Source organism: Pinus tabuliformis, chromosome 2_2, assembly GCF_031772625.1.
Source record: "Pinus tabuliformis cultivar Carrire ecotype Pingquan chromosome 2_2, CPIR1, whole genome shotgun sequence".
NCBI classification, from domain to species: domain Eukaryota; kingdom Viridiplantae; phylum Streptophyta; class Pinopsida; order Pinales; family Pinaceae; genus Pinus; species Pinus tabuliformis.
Genome location: NC_142300.1, coordinates 47,889,685 through 47,908,168, shown reverse-complemented (window position 1 = coordinate 47,908,168; position 18,484 = coordinate 47,889,685).

Genomic DNA, 18,484 nt, shown 5'->3' with positions numbered 1-18,484 from the left:
CTGTGGTACCACGATAATGATCTCAACGAAGGTGCAAAGATGATCTCAATAAAGGCATAATGGTGATCTCAAGTAGTAGTCATGGTGCAATAATGATGATCTCGGTGAAGTAGATATGATGATGATCTCAGTAGTAACAAAGGAAGAGGATTGGTGTCTTGGTCTTAGAGTGCCATATAGGGTCAAGTATAATGGTCTTGGTGTTCATCAATTAGAATCTCTATAAGAAGAATTATGTGTGGGTTTTCTTCTCCAAGAGGGAGAGGTTTTGGCCCTGGCAGAATGCCAACTTCTTATGTTCCTATCTCTTTGTTTTGGTAGCAGTTTGATGAAGTAAACACACACACTCATAATAGGAAGAAGGTCAAGATAAGATAAATAGTAAAATCATTTCACAAATTGTTATCAAGTATAGAAGAATCTATCTAATGTTAACTGCCTTAGATTCTTCAACATGGTATTAGAGCTAAGGTGCTGAAGTCAAATATAGGGTAGCAAAAGAGACATAAAAGGATCTGTCATCAAGACATCAAAGTAGGCTGAAAGGATTAAAGGAGCAAGTATACACCAAGCAGGTCTACAACAGTCATGGAGTATCGACTTCAGTAATTATAGTCATGCACTCAACTCATGCTTAGTTTGATGGAGTATATCAGTGATCCTCACTTCTTGATCACTGAACTTTCTCCATGCCATAAAAGATAGTCTCAGGTATATATATATATATATATATATATATATATATATATATATATATATATATATATATATATATATATATATATATATATATATTGATATATTGCAGAACTAATCCAAGGAATACCTATCACAATCTATGATTACATCAATGTCTCTGTATAGTTATTACATCAAGGCAGTTTTGGTGATGAGACAGTCTATCTATACAGTGCCACCCACATTTTAATTATGTTATTCATTGACAAGTTTGGGCTGTTAATACATTGCCTCTTTACACAATGCACATAGACATCACTGTGCAGTGCCATATCAATATACTTGTCACAGTCTCGAATTATGTATATGATTATGATCTCAATAGGATTGTGCTCAGATCAGAACATAGTATCACTAACATGTCAACAATATGTTGAAGTCAAAAGTACCTTAAAAATTAATTGGGAAGGTCGTGAAGTAGTCTCGGTGATGTAGAGACCATTGATGTCATGGTGCTAGAAGGCCTCAAAGTAAGTCATGATGAAAGAATCAAGGTGAAGATCTCCTCTTCACACACCAAGTAAGTATCTTTCAATTTTATAATCAAATTTGGTTAAATGATTTCATGATTGCAAGGGGATTTATAAATCGGTTAGATAATGGAAAGTCCTTGCATAGAATAAGGATTATTTTCATAATCCTCATAGAAAAGAGAAATGTTGATATCTATGAATAGGTCTATGAAGGTCAAGCATTGTTTGAATCCATTAAGAGGTTCATAGGATTCATATGATATCACTCAAAAGTCCTCTCATACCTAAATGGCAGAAGAGGAGACATAAAGAGATATATATGAAATGCTAGATATACTCTTGGAAATTAAAGTAAAGAAGGTCACTTAGACCTACACAATAGTAAAGGTATCAAAGAATGAAGGAATAAATTCACGAAGATATAGGAAAGATGATAAGAAGGTAGTCATCATTGATGATAAAGGTAACAAATATTAATGAACAAAGAAGGTTACCTCACCCGACAATTTGTGGTCTCTATGCTAGATAGAGAAAGTCAAGTTGTAGTCTATAGTATTAAAGGATGAAAGAATTCAACCATGTGCAACAAGATAGGCAAAGTTGGTCCTCAAGAAAAGACAAAAATAAGTATAGTTAAGATTCAATGTTATAGAAAGATTTTGGAAGTTCATATCATTGAAAGATGGAGGAAGCTAAAGAAAAAGGGCCAAGGAAAGAGGGAGTATCAAATATCTCCTATGAGTAAGATAGTATCTCTCACAAAAGGATCCTATCATAAGCTCCTATATCTTGTGTTATAAGATATGAAAATGATAATAAGATGCATCATGAAAGCATTATAAGCAAGAACTATCATAAAAAAGAAGAAGGAAAAAATCCATGGAAGTCAAACATGAAGGATATAGCTCTTGGGAATCACATTGAACATTGAATGAAAGAAAGATGTCATCCAGGACAAGGCTCATCATACATTAAGGCAAAATTGAAACATCTGCCAGATAGGTATATAAAAGATCCTCAAGATTCTTTGAAGGAATCCTCATTGGAGGGTTCACTAATCTAGAGAGGGAGAAAGTGTTTCATCAGGAACTCCAACTTAAGGAATTCATGGGATAATGGTGTGATGACATGAAGCAGATCAAGGGATTGAAGATCTCTTCAATCAAGGAAGCTGCTGGAAGAAGCCTAGATGACCTAAAGGTAAAATGAGGTATGTATGATTGTATTTAATATTATAATGTCATGTCATATGGTTGTAGGTAACAATGGATCATTACTTCTATCTTAAGAAGCATGATCAAGAGAAAATAATCTTCTCCTCTGAAAGAATGCAGGAAGGCATAAGTCACACTAGATGAAATCAACATAATATGTGCTCATATGAAGTATGAGGTAGTTGACTAAGAAACTCTGATTAAAAGCTCTAGGAAATGGAATGTGTAAGGAAGGAAGAGATCGTGAGATATGCAACCGTGATGTAGGCAATCAACATCAAAAATACCAAGAAGATTTGACTAGGAAATCCCCCAGAATGATATAAAGACTCTGATGGAAGTCTGAAAAAGATGAAGACCCTTGACAAAGGATATATTTGGGAGATATGTCAATAAGTGTGCATGATGTTGATACCTACAAGAAGATGTCATGATGAAGAGCCATCTTATAAGGTATGATTTAATTTAATATGATGCTTTGATTTCTTGAATAATATCTAGATGTGTTCATGTAGGGCTACTAGAACAAGACTTGTAACTACAAGTACAACCAACATTCATGTGATGGATGGAAACTCTTGAAAGAAGCATGGAGAGAAAAGAAGTAGCCATATGAAGAAAGTTCTAGATGTATGCCAAGAAGGCTACCTTCCATGAAGAAAGGAATGACATGACAGAATAAGAAGGAAATTCATTGATGGTTGTTTCCCTACAAGGAAGAAGGTCAACTAAATTTCATGACATCAAGGAGAGAAGTTGATCAAGCAGCTGAATAAACCACAAAGAAGAAGTTGTTGATGTATAAAAGAGTTCCTAGCTAAGAGGGAGCTCTAACAGGTCCCTGATCAAGAGGGAGTTTGAATTAGATCACCCTGATTACAAAGGAGTGACAATTGTCTTTTTCCATTTCATGTGTCATGCACTAGACCGGGACTAATAGTTGTAAGTCTAGATGAAGGCCATGAATGGAAATGTAGACACATGATAGACACAACATTCTTGTCTTCAGTTGGGAAGAAAGAATGGGAGGATTGGGTAATCATCTGGCATCCGATACTCTTTGAGGGTGTGTAGGGCATCCAAGATAAGAGTAGGCAAGAGGACCAATATCTTTTGAGGGTTGGGAACCTAAGATAAGAATAGTCCTAGAAGGTCATACTCAGCGAACACCCGGGTGGGTATGTACCTTGAGGGACAATGATGAAGGTGTCTATAAATCATTCGTCTCGTCAACATTGTAGGTCATGGTCTCATGGAGAGATGGATCTATTAGTTAAGGCCTCACACTGTGACAATGTTGATTGATATGATGCTATACAAATGGGATTACCAATTCGATTCTTCTTATGAGAAATTCTTCAGATTGAGAATAACCAAGTACCATTGTAAATACGTCCCTAGTTAAGAGGGAGTGTTGAAGAAAAGGGTAACTAGGTTCAATATTTGTCAATGTAATTTTGATCTGTGTACTTGCCAAACAAAAGGAATTATTATTTTTATAAATTATATGAATGAGTTTCTTGCTCATTCTATAGGTCTAGGAAAGTCAAAGAGTCAGAATTATATTGAAGAGCTCTTCTTGAGCATTTATGTAATGAACATGAGTCAACCTAGTGTCATGAAACCCTCCAAGATAAGCACCATCCTTCAAAGAATAAGTCTGCAAGCAAAACAACGAAGAGACATCATGTCAGCCTCAAAAATATATATAACTATCATGTCGGCTCAATAAATAGACACAACATTTCACATTATATGTCGGCTCATTTATGGAGATGTGACAACTATAAATACCCCACTGGGGTGTCCACATAAAACACAGAACTTTGCATAAGCCTCTACAACTTCGGATTCCTCTTAATTTATAATGGGTATGGGACTGCAATTTCATATGGGTGCAGGACTATAATTTCGGATGGGTGCAGGACTGAATTTCGGACAAGGTACAATGGTGCAGAAAGAACATAATTTTGGACAAGGTATAGTGGTGCAACAAACTCAGATCACTGTGATTTTCGGATAACAATTACAGTGCTACACTTTTTTGGCATAATTGTGAACTCGGTGCAAGGAGAATACAATTACAGTCTTGGTGGAGCATGCTACTAAATGTTGTCACAAGTCTCGGTGGAGTGAAGCAGTAGAAAGAACTCATTGACATGGTGAAGAAAGAAATGGTGCAATAAGTAAGGACGTATGTGGAACCAAGATAATGATCTCAATGAAGGTGCAAACATGATCTCAGTAAAGGTACAATGGTGATTTGAAGTAGTAGTCATGGTGCAACAATGATGATCTTGGTGAAGCAACTATGGTGATGATCTCAGTAGTAATAAAGGAAGAGGATTGGTGTCTTGGTCTTGGAGTGGAATAAAGGGTCAAGTATAATGACCTTGGTGTTCACAAATTAAAATTTCTATAAGAAGAATTATGTGTGGGTTTTCCTCTCCAAGAGGGAGAGGTTTTGTCCCTGTAAGAATGCCAACTTCTTGTGTTCTTGTCTCTTTGCTTTGGTACACACTCATAATAAGAAGAAGATCAAGATAAGATAAATAGTAAAATCATTTCACAAATTGTTATCAATTATAGAAGAATCTATCTAATGCTAACTGCCCTAGATTCTTCAATACAAGGGGCACACTTCATTTTCCATTCGTGTGTTGGAACCCCCCATGCATCGCACTTGACTCTCCACAGGGTCATACACTTGCTCTCACCCAAAGTTATCATACTTGCCTTTGCACGTTATTAAGGAATTACACTACTACCCACTGCTGGGATTACTACTCCAAATGATGTGAGGTCTAGGTGGGACTTCATATCGGGGAGATCCCTTGAATGTTGGTAGTTCCAACACCGTCAAAATTTTTGGTGCTAGAAGGAGTTCTAGATTACAAGTTGAGCCCTTGAATTCTGTTTTGAATTTATGCACATATTTCATGACTTATTCCCATAACCCTGACATGCTTTTCTAACTCTGCACATTTTGAAGTGTTGGTGAGCATTTTAAATGAATTGTCCAGAAATAAGTTCAATGGTGAGTGTGGAATAAACTTTCTCAAGCATGCAATTTTTTTTTTTTTTTTTTTGTGACACGCATGACATCAAGTCTGAGGATGTTTCCTGTGGGTTGTTTTCTCTCACGTTTGAAGGGCACGCAAAGCAATGGTGTCAAAAATTACCTACAACCTCTATACACTCTTTAAGGCAGTTTTTTAGTGAATCATGCCATGCTTTCCTTCTTTATGATCATAAAAACCCTTAATAACAAAATTTTAAAATTGCGAAAATCATCTCATGAATCTCTTCAAGATTTTCATGATCATTTCGTTCATTATTGTTTTGAATTTCCTTAAGATGAAGTTGACTGGGAATTCTTGGATGAAAGAGTTCAATATCTTGTTAACGTTTCTCAAAATCCACATGAGTTAGAATATTTCCAACCTCTCCCAACATACCTCGATGTTAGAGTTCTTAAATCTGAGATGGACAAGGTTGCTGATCCAAGTGACCCTCTATCCCTTTCTCATCAAACATCTTTAGCTCCGTAGGTCAAGGTGGGAGAAGTTAGGAGTCCACCTATTGGTCTGTCACCATATCCTCCTACCCCACTTACTCATGATTTCTACGTAGATTTTGATTGTAACTCTGATGGTTTTGTTGAACTGTTATCTGCTCATCCTCCATCCTTTAGTCCCTCTGATCCTTCAGATTTTGGTGTGTTGTGTTCATCTGTCTTAGATCTCTCTTGTGATGTTCACGAGGATTAAGTTTTGGATGGAGTTGGTGTTGAACAACCAACCAGCGATATCATTCTTGATGAGTATGTGTGGGAGTCTAAACAAGAACTTGTGAGGAAGGATGATCTCCTTCAGTTCGCACCTTGTCCTCTTTATTCTGACATATTCCACGGTTTTGTCATTTCTGTTCCATATTTTCAAAATTCATTTCCAGATGTTTCTATTTCGGATAATTCACATAACCCGTGGAATGCCAATTTTTCATTTGAATGTGGAGAGGAAAAGTCTATCTTCCTTGATCCTCCCAATCTCCAATCTTATCTTTCCGCAAACATAGAGGGTGAAATTTCTCGTTTTTCATCATCCCCTCTTTATGATTCTTCAGATCGTGAGGATGGCTCTATTCGTGATCTTGAACTTTCTGATCGTGGTTGTCGTGATATTTTAGTTCATTCATTCGATCAGGATTCTGATTCGTCCATTGTTGATCTTTCTAAGCCACCAATGTTTGATGATCCATCTTCTAGTGAATTGGAACCTTTCCAAGCTGTCGAGACACTTTAGCTCGAGCTAATGGTTATGTCAGGTTTTCATAGTCTTGAGTTCAATTCCATTGCAGATGAGAAATGTGTTGAATCTCTCCAGGCTCCTCATCACTCTGTTTTTCACATTGAAAATCAATATATCTTACATTTTTCACATTCTCAATTTGTATCACACGATCCTATCGCTCGAACATTGGAGGATTCGTACATAGCAAGAACTATAGAAAAACAAAAGTTTTCTTCTTTCTTCATGTTTGATTGTTTTTCAAATTGGAAAGTCTGTATGTGCTTGTCTTCCACTCACAATGTGTTAGGATACTATGGTATATCCACAGAGTGCCCTTCATGTGCCTTTTTTTTTTTAAATTGGAAAGTCTGTATGTGCTTGTCTTCCACAGGGTGCCCTTCATGTGTTTTTTGTTTTTTGTTTTTTGTTTTGTTTTGTTTTTGTGTTTTTGTTTTTGTTTTGTTTTGTTTTGTTTTTTTTTTTGTTTTTTTCGGAAGCATTCAAGCTCTTTCTTGTTGGTTTGCTTGTATATCTTTCTTGACATTTATGCTCTAGCTTACATGGGCCAACCAATGCGCCAATGGCTGCATTGGAAATCAGTGGCTATTGAAGAAGGTAAGGCATGTTCTAGATTTGAAGAAAAATCTGATTTCAACAGGACAGTTGGGAGGTGAAGGTTGCATAACTACTTTCACAGATAAAACCTGGAAGGTCACTAAAGGATCCCTGGTAATAGCGAAAGGAGAAAAGGTTGGTACATTGTATTTATGCAATGGTATTTCTAATTCTGTTAATGCTTTAACCTCTACAGGAGAAAATACGACATTGTGGCATCATAGGCTCGGGCACATGAGTGAGAAGGGGATGCAAATTCTTCACTCAAGAAATTTGTTGCTAGGTTTGAAGCATGTTGATTTAAAATTCTGTGAGAATCGTGTTTATGGAAAACAGAAGAGAGTCAGATTCATTAGAATTGGGAAAGAAAAGAAGAGTGAAAAATTAGAGCTTGTGCATACAGATATATGGGGACCTGCTCAGGTATCATCTCTTGGTGGCTCTCGTTATTATGTTACTTTTACTGATGATGCAACCAGAAAAACCTGGATTTATTGTATTCAAAATAAATCTGATGTATTTGATATTTTCAAGAAATGGAAAACTTTGGTTGAAAATGAGACAAGGAAAAGGTTTAAGTGTCTAAGATGAGATAATGGAGGTGAATATTGTAGCAAAGAGTTTGATAAGTACTATTCAGAGAATGGAATTCACAAAGAGAAGACAGTTCTAGGAACACCACAAGAAAATAGTGTGTCAGAAAGGATGAACAGGACAATCATGGAGCGTGCAAGGTGCATGAGATTGCATGCAGGATTTCCTTTACAATTTTGGGCAGATGCTATGGATATTGTTGTTTATCTAATAAATAGAGGGCCTTCAAGTTCCTTGGATGGTGGTATTCCAGAGGAGGCATGGACAGGTAAAAAGGTAAACTACTCATTTTTGAAGACTTTTGGTTGTGAAGCCTTTGTCCACATTAACAAAGAAAATAGAACAAAGCTTGAGGAAAAATCAAAGAAATGTACCTTTATTGGATATGGTGTTAATGATTTTGGTTATCGCTTATATGATTATGAAAATCACAAAATCATTAGGAGCAGAGATGTAATATTCAATGAAAAGGTCTTGTATAAGAATCAGTTGCAGGAAAAGAAACAAGAAAAAGAAAATAGAGAATACACAGTGCTTGACGATATCACAGGAAAAGTGATGGTGCCTGAAAATCATAATGATCAATAGCTAGAACAACAACCACAACAACAACAAGCACTTCAAACACCTGAAAGTGGTGTTAGAAGATCTACTAGGATAAGTAGACCCCCTGAACGAAACTCTCCTTCATTATATTATGTATCGTTGACTGATTCTGGTGAACCAGAATGTTATGAAGAAGAAGTGCAGGTAGAAACCAGGAAGAAGTGGGAGGAAGCCATGAAAGAAGAGATGGACTCCTTAGCACATAAGTAGACTTGGGACTTAGTCAGGTTGCCTGCAGGTAAAACAACATTGCAGAATAAATGGGTTTATAGGCTGAAGGAAGAAGATGGAGGAAAACAGAGGTATAAAGCTAGACTTGTGGTGAAAGGGTTTGCACAGAAAAAGGGTATAGACTTTGATGAGATATTTTCTCCTGTTGTGAAAATGACTTCAATCAGAACTATTCTAAGTCTATTAGCTGCTGAAGATTTACATCTTGAGCAGTAGACGTAAAGACAACCTTTCTCCATGGGGATTTGGAGGAAGAGATATATATGCAACAGCCACAAGGATATGAGGTAAAAGGGAAGGAGAAACTAGTGTGCAGGTTGAAGAAGAGCTTGTATGGCTTAAAACAGGCTCCAAGGCAATGGTATCTAAAATTTGACAGGTTTATGTCTGAACAAGGTTATACTAGATGTCACTCTGATCATTGTGTTTATCTCAAAAGGTAAAATGATGGCAGCTATATTATATTGTTATTGTATGTAGATGACATGCTTGTTGCAGGTTCTAACATGTAGGAAATAAATGTGCTAAAAAAAAATTGGCAAACTCATTTGCAATGAAGGATTTGGGTGCTGCAAAACAAATCCTTGGTATGAGAATAACTAGAGACAGGGAGAATCGCAAATTAACATTGTCTCAAAGTGAGTACATAGAAAAGGTGTTGAAAAGGTTTAATATGCAGAATGCAAAACCAGTTGGTATACCTTTGGCTAGCCATTTCAAATTAAGTAAGGAGGCGTGTCCCAAGACTCAAGAAGAAATGGCTGATATGTCTAAAGTTCCATATGCATCAGCAGTTGGAAGCTTAATGTATGCAATGGTCTGCACAAGGCCTGATATTGCACATGTAGTGGGAGTTGTAAGCAGGTACATGAACAATCCAGGAAAAGAACATTGGATGGCAGTGAAGTGGATTCTCAGGTATTTGAGAGGTACCACAAATCAAGCATTATGCTTTGGTGGTTCAAACATTGCTCTACAGGGATATGTTGATGCAGATATGGCAAGTGATAGAGATAACAGGAGGAGCACAACAGGGTATGTGTTTACTGTAGGTGGAACAACTGTTAGTTGGGTTTCAAAAATCCAAAGTGTTGTTTCACTTTCAACAACAAAAGTAGAGTATGTTGTTGTTATAGAGGCTAGTAAAGAAATGATTTGGTTACAAAGGTTTTTGGATGAATTGGGTAAGAAGCAGGAGTTGGGCACGTTATACAGTGACAACCAGAGTGCCATACTTCTTGCAAAGAACTTTGCATTTCATTCCAAGACTAAACATATACAGCTCAAGTACCATTTCATACGGTCAGCATTGGAAGATGGACAGTTGAAGCTGGAAAAGATACACACTATCCAGAATCCTGTAGATATGCTAACAAAAGTCGTAACCAAGGAGAAACTGAGAATCTGCTCAGTTTCAATTGGTCTTAAAGTATGATGAAGAAGATGAGAAATAGTAAGGTCCAAAGTGGAGTCATTGTCTAGCAAATGAAGTAGCAGTGGAGTTGCTATAATTAGTCTCCAAGTGGGATATTGTTGGGTGTGGAGCCTGATTATCTTCTGTATTCAAAGGTTTCAGCTGGATGTATACCCCAGGAAGACTGTACACCCCTCCACATGGTGGGGTAAATCCCCCCTGGCTGGGGGGTACAGGGGCCAGCGCCCCCGAAGCTAAAAATAGATGCAAAATTGCCTTGTAAAAGTCTAGTAATTTCTAGTCAATCTGGGCCATTCATTAGGCGGATGATCTAACGGTAGAAGTTATGTTTAATTTAGGGTTTTTTGCCCTAGAAGGAAACCCCTCACTATATATGAGGGAATTGTATTGCATCTATGTAGATCTGGATTCTGAGTGAGGAAGAGAGAGGAGATTGAGAGCGAATAGGGTGTTACAGAGGATCTTCTGTAGGTTGTATCTCTTCAGTTTGCTGGATAATATAATAAAAGAAGGACTGGCTATTTCTCCGTGGACGTAGCCCAAACTGGGTGAACCACGTATATCTGTGTCTCTCTTGTTTTATTGCGTTTTTCTGTGTTTATATTTCTGCAATATTTTATGTGTTCCATTGCTCTGTAATATATAATTTTCTAACAATTTATCTCTCTTTTATATCTTTTTGTGAGCTGGTTTCATAACAGTCGCTTTTCTAGGTAAGTTTTGCTTTTGTCGTCTTTTGCCACTTTATCTATCGTTTTTTGTTGTTTGGCTTATGTGACAGTTGTTTTACTTGTTTCTATGCATGGTTGCTAGCATTTTAACTTGTTTTAACTAGTAGAATTGTTGTTTCAAGTCATAGATTTCCTTTCACTAGTGTCACATGAGTTTTCTTGTTTTTGCACCAATGGTCGACGTTGCGGTGACTCTCCTCACATGCTTCATTTTCCTTCCATTTTATCAATTGCTACACTTGATTCACATGCATGCATCTACACTTAGTCATATTTTCACTCACCTTCACACTATCTTTCAGGTCTGCTTGTTTTTCACACTCCCTTGGGTAGATATCGGTTCCCTATCCTAGATCTCACTATATACAACTTGCACTGGACAATATAGAGACTCAAGCCTTTTGCTTGGCCTCTGGAATTGTGTAGAGCACAACTTAGGTTGGCTCTAACTGCACATTGTTCAGTTCCAGGAGACAACCTCCCAACTTGGCTAATGAGACTGCACAATACGTTTTCTCTTCCAGGACTTGTCCTAGGCTGAATTGCACATTTCGCAGTTCCAGTCATCAGGCTTCCACCTTGACTACTGGGAATGCACAATGTGCAGTTCCCACAGTTGGTCATTCACCCCTGTTAGTGAAAATTGTGCAATCCTCTGCATCAAAAGCATGAATTGCTGCTTGAACTTGCCTTGAAATTGGTTTGCTTTTAAACTGACATTTGCTTGCCATGAGTGTCCTCTTTGTCCCATAGGTACAAAAATTGTCGAGCATCTCTCCAGCAGTCACAGTTAACATGGCATTCAAGAGAGATGCAAGAAAGGAAACCGCTGAGAGCATTACTAGGGAAGCAATTGAGTAGATATCAGTTTATCTACCAGTGTATGCAGATACTCAACTATTTATTGAGAAGGGAACAACACTGACATGACAACAGATCAAAGAAATTTTTGCAAAAGACTTTGAGGTAGATTTGGAAGACTGACAGGTATATGCTAGTATCCAGCAGTCAGGGTTATACAAGGTTGCATGCAGGTTCCCGCCTTCCCATGTGCGGACATCATCAGCTGGATTGTCTCATATACAAATGAATAGACTATGACATTGAGCAATACTAGCGGGAAGAAGCTTTCCACCTTCAGGGTAGAAGAATTTCAGGAGATGAATCACTTTCCCAAGCTAGTGAAACGCATGGACTGACTCTTCTATGCCACCCATATCTATGTGAACACAAGAAACATTGTCAAGCACTGGGTGAAAGAGCCATCGAAGTTTAGATAAACACCCACCCATGTTTATAAGACAAAGTCCCTCATGAAGGCTTACCAATTCTTGACCATCTTTTCCTGCAGAATATATGGTCAAGAGAGCACGAAAAACTTTCCTAAAGGGTGGGCAGTCTTACTGCACTGGTTGGTGAATGATGTAAGTCCTTTCAACTAGTCGGATCTATTGGCTCAACAATTGAAGTCCCATGTATCTAAGACTCAAAATCTGCCCAATAATGATAAAGCAAGGTCCTATATGTCTGCATACTTACTGGATATTATCTGTGCATAACAGCAGTTCCCTGGAATGAACCAGACATGGACACCACAAGAGACTACCGTGAACATCTATTGCAAGTTTATTTCCGACTACAGTTATCAAGGATTGATGGAAAAGATAATTGACCACTTTATCATCCCATTATACAAGCTTATATTTGAGCAAGATCCACCTTGCATGTCCCAAGAAGCAATGGATGCAATAGCAGACATTATCGATTGGTATGCCTCACCAGGTGTCACATTCATCAGAGTGTTTGGCAGAGAGAAGCCTCTGTATGTGTTACCAAGGTATGCCACTGACAAACTTATCATTCAAGAAGTATCATACCACCTCGCTCCAGGGTTGTCAGCAGGACTACATAGGAGGAAGAAAATGCCATGGCCAACTCTTCCTTTGTGGATCATATTATATGAGCTTAAGAGCTTGAAAGATGAAGATGACAAGGCTAAGGACATAGTGAAACTCAAGTTCGGCACCAAGGAATTATATTTGTATGATCCTCACAATATTACAAGGAGAATTGTACACGAGTTTACATTCTGTGGATCAATGAGACATTTCATTGGCTAGAGGAGGACCCTTGGAGGTACTGCTACAATTCCTCTAGACTCAATGAGCTATTCAGTATGGAAAGAAATTGGAAATATGCTCTAAAGAAAGTAGAAGCTCAGGAACCAACAACAATAATATCAGAATGCAACAATCTAGTGTAGGAAAAGGGAAAGCGGAAGATTGCTGACGATCAAGAGGGAGAACAAATCTGCAAAATGAAGGTAGATCCTATCCTTGAGAAGGAAGCTTTGGCAACAAAAGCAAAGAGGGAGCAATGGGCTAGGAGAGCAGAGCAGAGGAAGAGAAAAAAACAAAGGTTGTAGGAAGCAAAAACAAAGCTACAAGAGACAAAGAAGAAGCTGAAGGAAGAACAATAGTTTAGGAGAAGAGAACGAGAAGAGAAGCAGAAGTAGGAAGAAGAACAAAGAAAAGGCATGATGATGGAAGAAATAATGCCAATACTGGTTGAATATTTAGAACATCCAGTAGACGAGGAGGAAGGTGAGCAAATGTAGGATCAAGAGCTTGCATAGTAGATTGAGTAATTGATTGAAGTGATAGACATGGAGTTGGAATATGAGCCACATAATGAAGATGTTGGCCTGATGCCGTGAGCACCAAAGGTCATCCCTCAGTCTCCATCACCTCCAGTAGTAGAGCCAATCCTGAGTGAGCAAGAAGATGCTTTTGTCTTTGATGATGATATGGTCATGGATGTGTACAATTTATCATTCGATGAGCTTCAGAAGAGGATTGTACAAGCACGTAGGAAGCACTTTTTGAATGATCACACATCACCTATATTCATCAAGGAAAGGGTGATAGTGTCGGACACCAGGAAGCATTTAACTTCCATTGTCGAAGCCAACTTGGCCTATGCAGGAGAAACAAGCTCAAATGTTAAGTATCTAACGACCGAGAATGAACAATTGGAAAAGAACTTGTAGGTTGCCAAGAAAGAGTCAGGAAAATCCGAGAAAAAATGCATAATGCAATTTCCGAATTGGGGGAGATGAGGGCAACGATACTTGTTGAAGTATCATCACTTGGAGAAACCACGCAAAAGTTCTATGAAATATTCATCACCGTGCATAAAGCAGTTCTCTGTTTGCATGACCTACAACAAGGGAGCAAAGAGTTTGCTAAAATTCTAAAAAACATAAATACTCCCATCGCCCATGTACAAGAGTGGACAATGCAGTAGAAAGGGGCCCCACTTGACTTAGTAAAGAAGATGAAGCCATAGGAAAAGATGGAGAAAGCGAAGGTCTGAATGTGGATTCAGAATAAGGAGCAACTCGCCTCATTCATCGGTAACACACATGCCTCATAAGTGCGGTTGTACATTAGTTTGGATGTCATGGTGAGAAAGCACTGAATCCCATCAATTGGTTCCCTCACTAATGCTAAACCCAAGAACCAAGTCCGGCTGGAGATCGATGAGTACTTAGAGCAGCTCAAACAAGAAGCCACCAAGGAAGACTTGGAGATGAACTCACACAACATGCAAAAGTTCATCGATGGCCCTATCAAGGTCAAGACAATGTTGCTCATGCTTCAGAATGAGTTGGATACAGGTTCCAAGATGATATACCCATATGCCATGGAGGCTAGAGTCCACTTTCAGAAAGACACCATTAAGCAGTTTGGGGATACCATCGCACAATACCAAGCTTGGCACCAATATGTGACCGAGAAGCATCAAGTGGAGGTTGTTGAGCCGGACTTTCCCCACACTCTAGAATCATAATGTGGTGTCTTGTTAGGATGTCTCTACCCTATTTTGTCTTATATCGATACATGCAGAAAATGTAATATTATTTGTAATTATATTGTAAGTGAAATTCTGAGTGTCAATATTGGAATAGGAAAAGTCAATTTAATTTGTCATTTTGTGAAGAAGTTGAAGAGTCATGAAGGTAGGCCAAAGGTCACAAAGGGGGAGTTGAAGAGTCACCCCCCTCTTGTTATAAATAGAACCTCATAACTCATGTAACAAGATTTTGGGAGCCAATCTTTTGGCTAGGTTTAGGCTTAAAAAAGGCTTGGGAGTATTGTGAAGAGCCTTGGATTCTCCATAGCGTAGAGTGAGTAAACTTCTTTGGAGGACCAAGTGTACTTGACTTTAATGTTCCACTATTGGGGCTAGTGTTCGTCAATGGTGTATGTATGGATGGAACTTTCACTTATAATAATAAAATCAGAGCCAACACACTTTCATGCATATGTTGTTAATATAGTAGGACTATTCTTGTTGTATTGGCAATGCATGTTATTTAAATTATGCATATGCCTATGAACTACTTTGTATTCATCTGTACGATTCTTGTTGAATGCGTGTTGTTGGATTAACTCATCACTTTAATTTGTGAACTATTTTTCATCTTAGTTTGTGATGTCATTTCACTTGTGTGTCCCTTTCAAGCTGCGTACTATTACAGGTTTCCAAGGGGTGCAGTTCCTTTTCCCTTCATGAACTGGAACCCCCCATGCATCACACTTGACTCTCCGCAGAGTCACACACTTTCTCTCACCCAACGTTATCATACTTTCCTCTACGCATTTCCACGGTCAAGGCATTAAATTACCACCCACTGTTGGGACTTATACTCCAAAACAGTGTGAGGTCTAGTTGGGACTTCATATCAACGAGATCCCCTGAATGTTGGCGGGTCCAACACATAATCATTAAGTCAGTAAATTCGAGTTTGTATGCTAGAAGTAGAGTTGTGCATGAGTTGATTGCTAATATTTAACAATATAGTTGATTTATTGTTAATTGAACTCAGTTAATTGACCTCTAGTCATTAGTTGAGTCAGTTGAAGGTCAGTTGAGTAGTTATAACTATTTTTAACTAACTGATCTCTTAGTTAACTAGCCAATCAACTAAAAATAGACCCAATCATGCATGGAATTCGAATTGTCTAGTTAAGTGGATGGAAAAGGAACATTTGTATTTATAATTGTATAATGTTGATTGTAGAATGATTTTGCATTGAGTGAGTGATCAATTCCCCTTTGATTTGTGAAAGGAAATAGGGAATTGCCCTATTTTTTAGGACCTTAATTCCTCTACGATTGCACAAGGAATTAGGAAGTTGGCTGAGGCTTGAATTGGATAAGTGTTAAGTGTTGGCCAGAGTAGGTTAGGAAGCAGGAGAACAATTTTACAATGCAGGGTGTGCTTGGAGCAAGACATTGTAATTATTTCTATTTCTCATCTGAATTAATGCAAAGCAGTGAAGGGGTTTTTCCTAGTTGGGTTCCCCTATAAAATCATTGAGTTCCTTGTGTTTGATGGTTGCATTTCATTGCATGTGTTTCAATCATGTGCTTTCCTTTCTGTAGAATAGTAGAATAAATTTTTCTCTCTTGATTTCAGTTCGATTTCATTAGTAGTAGCAAATTTCTTTCAATTTATACATGGTATCAGAGCCTTAGAATACTACATATAAATCTTGTTCCAAATCTTCTCTTAGAGAAATTTTGATTTGCATAGTTTTTGGTGCAGATTGTCTTCAGTGTAGGAAAAATGTCATTCAATATATTGAGGCTTCAATATGCATTGGAGGGCACCTCGAATTTGTGTTCTTGGAAAGACAAGATGGAAGTTGTCCTGGATGATAATTGAGTATGGGAATATACACAGACTGATATTCCAAAACCAACAGCATCAGATGGAAAAGCACTTGCTCCGTGGAAGTAAGACACAACAAGAACCAAGAGCATTATTCTAGAGGGTGTCAGAGATCATGTGGTTTTGAGCTTTCATGGAAAGGAGACTCCTTTTTCAATGTGGAAAACTCTCACAGATCTATTCTACAGTAGCAATGATGCTAGGAAATTGGCATTGAGAGATAAATTCAGGAGCATTCGAATGTAGAAAAATGAAATCATTCCTCAGTACCTATCCAGATTCACTCAAGCTCGAGATGAACTTAGAGGAGTAGGATAAAATGTGCCATCTACCAAACTTGTGATCTTACCTCTCCTTGGCCTTCCAATATCCTGGAACAACTATAAGGATTCACTTAATCAAAGAGACAAGCTACCAGATTGGGAGACACTTTTGTCTAATTTGGTGCAAGAGGAGATCATAAGAAACATTAGCGATGGTGTCACATCCATTGCAAATGAGGAAGAAGATTGTATTCTAGTTGGTAAATGAAAGAATACCAAGGGCAAGGAGGCCCAAGGTGAGGCAGAGTCCAACCAGAACAATGGAAAGAAGAAGGACCTCAACAAAATAAAATGTTTTCATTGCCATGAATATGGGAACTATGCAACCAAGTGTCTACACAAGAAATCCAGCAAGGAGACTGCAACATGAGTAGGAGGAGATGCTTTGGCATCTCAATTTGAGTTATATTTCACCCTCTTTTCTTGCATGAAAAGTATAGTAAGAGGGAGTGAGTGGTACCTAGATTCTGGTGCCTCATATCGCATGACAAGAAATAAGGAATTCTTCAGTAGCTTAGAGGAGAAGGATCTCAAATTTCACATAGGATTTGGAGATGATGGGAGGTATAATTCTCATATGTGGGCTGAAGAAAAATTTGATATTTTTAGCTGTATTGGAGGATAGAGGTTATGATGTGGTGTTCAGTAAGGGAAAATATTTTATAAAGCATGTTGCTATTGGAAAAGTGAAACAAATTGGAGTTAGAGTGAAAAATATCTACAAGCTAAATCTAGACATAGATTTCGCCATGCATGTAACTATAACTCCAAGAGTGAGGTGGGGCGATGTGGAGCCTTAGTCCTAGAGTTGCAAAGATTTGGGAAGGGTCCATAGGAGAGTAGTAGCAGTTGTAATATACTCTTCCCATGGATCATTACCCTTGCTACAAGGGTCCACAATATTAAGTAACAGGAGGATCAATGTTAGTTGGAGCAGTTAGATACTGAGCACAGAGCAATGTTGACAACAGAGTAGGAGGCTCAGTAGTAGAGTCAACAACAACAATACAAATTTCCCAATAAATAGTTCAGAGACTATTAGTAGTCAAATGCTCAGGAGACAGTTGCAGCTCAGAGACATAGTTGATTCAATATTTTAGATGCTTCTCAGTTGTAGTTATTACAGTAGCAACAACAACAATGAGAGAGCATTGTGTTACCATACATTCCTACAGGAGCAGGATTGGGGTTGTTCATAACCCTTTTCTTTCTAAGAGGGAGTGTTGAAATTGTAGCAAGAAAATGCTTCATTTGACTAGTGCCTTAGTCAAATGGAGAAAATTCATTTTTCCGCATCTATAAGATGACTTGGATTGCAGTTAGCTAGAGTGACATGGCCTTGTCTACTAGTTAAGTCAGTAAATTCGAGTTTGTAGGCTAGAAGTAGAGTTGTGCATGAGTTGATTATTAAGACTTAGAAATCTAGTTGAGTTATTGTTAGTTGAACTCAGTTAACTGAGCTCTAGTCATTAGTTGATTCAGTTGAGTAGTT